General features: G+C 35.2%; 1 protein-coding gene across 2 annotated transcripts in view; it reads left to right on the top strand.

Moving 5' to 3' along the window:
* Window positions 1–2,500, top strand: part of LOC122261174 (putative lipid scramblase CLPTM1) — a 41,693-nt gene that overhangs the window by 2,202 nt on the left and 36,991 nt on the right. The window lies entirely within an intron of this gene.

The following is a 2,500-nucleotide window of genomic DNA, read 5'->3' as shown; positions in this document are numbered from 1 at the left end:
CGAAATATGCCCTGAAGTAGCTCAAGGTAGCGCGAAGTGCCTTAAAAAAGAGACCCAGATTGTTGGGTCCAGGGCTGGAAGCGCACATTATTTCCACTATATATGAACAGTAGAGGTCGAGAAGAATCCATCGATACCACTTTTATGGTATTTCGTAACGCAGTGTTATTCGGAGAAAATTTACCAACATGGGAAGTAATTCCAGTTCTTTACCAAAACTTTATGGACATTTATTCTTGCTGTTTTTATTTCCAAAGATATGGAATAGACTTACATGTCACTTATTACTGATTTATCTATAAAGTGGACGCATCCGCCAAAAAACAATCTTTATTTGCCCCATCCTATAAGCCAGGGTGTTGGCACCCTAGGTCGGGAACCTCTGCCTTAGACTGGTACATTTTAGTTTAGATTTTAGATATCTGGATTACTGAGTGCCAGCTCTGGTATGAACTATAATTTGGAGTTTTCTCTGACTCTGTATACATGAATAAGCGCAACTTAATTTTTGTGTTCTGAGCTGTTTAGTAAAATGCTTCAAAATATTGTCACAGCTATCATCATGGTAGCCATAGCAGGAGGTTGTGTTGGTTACAGTACTGATTACATATGATGTATTCAACGTTTATGTAGTAATGGCATTTTATTTTTAGATTAGTGATGGTATTACAGTGATTTGTGTTTTAGAGGGCAATCCTTCCTACCTGTTGCATTAGAGTGTGTATTTATGATGAATAAGTCTTTAGGTATAGGTTGGGTTTGGGGTGCCCAAAACGAATTATGTTATTGTCACCTGTTAGTTGTTTTTTTCAAGTAAGGTGAAACATTCATCTTCTCTGACCAATTTTGCAAAATTTTAGCTCAGGATTTGGTTAAATTCCAATATCTTTTGAAATTTTGGTTTTTGAAAAGATAGGATTTGGTTAAATTCCAATATCTTTTGAAACTTTGTTTTTTGAAAAGATATATTTTCAGTTGTTTTAACCCATTCATGCCAGGGGCATTTCAGCCTTGCAAGTTGCAATGCCGGGGCTCTCGAACGCATAGGCCTAAATCAATTAAATGATCGACGCTGTATGACGGCACCCTGCGAATGGGCCTTGAATGCGCGGTACCCGTGGTGTACCACCCGTCGAGAGAGGGTTAATTTATAAGTATCTAAAAGGTGGGGAGTACTTATAGTTTGCCTGGTGAAAAATACACTAGAAAATAATCATCTTTACACCATAAGAATTTGTTAAAAGTTACCTTTGTTGTTAAGTTGCAGCTCTCCTCTATTCCATGCCAATCTTTGGGAACCACTATATTTATGCTCAGTTGCACGAAAGCCAAAGTTACAGATTAATGCTATTGTAAAGCAGCCATTAACTTAAAAGATTACTTACTTTTTTCTTCTTCTTCCTTTTAGATAAGACTTGCAAATGATCAGTGTGGATAGTCTGTTATCTTAGTTATGAATATAAAAAAAAATTGTATGGTAAAAATAAAAAATAAAATTGAATGATCATTTGAATTATTTATAATACCATAATGTGGATATTGTGGAGAAGTGTAGATTATCCTCTGCAGAAAATCACGGCTGGTAAAGTATACCTGGCAATTTTGAGACTGTGCTTACTAATCAGGTACATTAATAAGTAATAAGTAAACATTTGCATAATTATCTGAATGGAACAGACTAGATACTGATCTATAGACTGAATAATACATATAGATTTAAGGATTGTTGTTATCATTCTTAGACCTGTGAGTTATCACCTAAACCAAACAGTTCATTGTCATTATTAGATCTATGAATTATCAGCTAAACCAACAGTTCATTATCATTATTAGATCTATGAATCATCAGCTAAACCAACAGTTCTTGTCACTAGCACAGAGAAGAGGGTCAAAGCTTATTGTGGGATGCTAAACTTTCCACTACCAAGGAAGGTGAAAAGAAAGCACTAAGTAGGTATAGGTGGAAATATTTTCTGTTACTCATTATCATATGAGTCAGCAACCCCACTGGGATGGCTGTTTGGTCAAGAATGTTTGAGGAAAGGTTTTGCAAATGTTAGAAGAAATTGGCAAAGGGAGTAGTGTATCTGTTAGTGACCACTGTTGTCATGTTAGTTTTATCCATTTATGTAAGTTGTCAGAATGAAAACTTTAGTTACAATTACATAACATTGCTCTTAAAAAAAAAAACTGATATGGAAATACAAGTATTCATGTAGAATTGTACATTTCTAGTTGACCATTATGAATATTTAGATTGTGAAGGAGCTACTTTTTTCCATTGGGAGATAAGTTTACAATCAACAGTATTAACCTCTAATCACTGGATGTCTTCACCACCTTCTATCAGCAAACCGCTGGCTATTAACCAAATTGCATTAGGAAGCCAACTCAACACCACTGTTCTAGAAAGATCATGATTTACAATGGTGAAGGTCTGACTTGATTATTCTTCAGTTTAGCAGTGACATATTAGAATCCTAGAAAACTTATGGATAAT

The sequence above is a fragment of the Penaeus japonicus genome, unplaced genomic scaffold (genome assembly GCF_977035675.1).
Source record: "Penaeus japonicus unplaced genomic scaffold, GWHDUDI00000001_assembly GWHDUDI00000002, whole genome shotgun sequence".
Lineage (NCBI taxonomy): Eukaryota > Metazoa > Arthropoda > Malacostraca > Decapoda > Penaeidae > Penaeus > Penaeus japonicus.
Note: the sequence above shows the minus strand (reverse complement) of the source record. Positions and strands in the feature narration are given on the sequence as shown.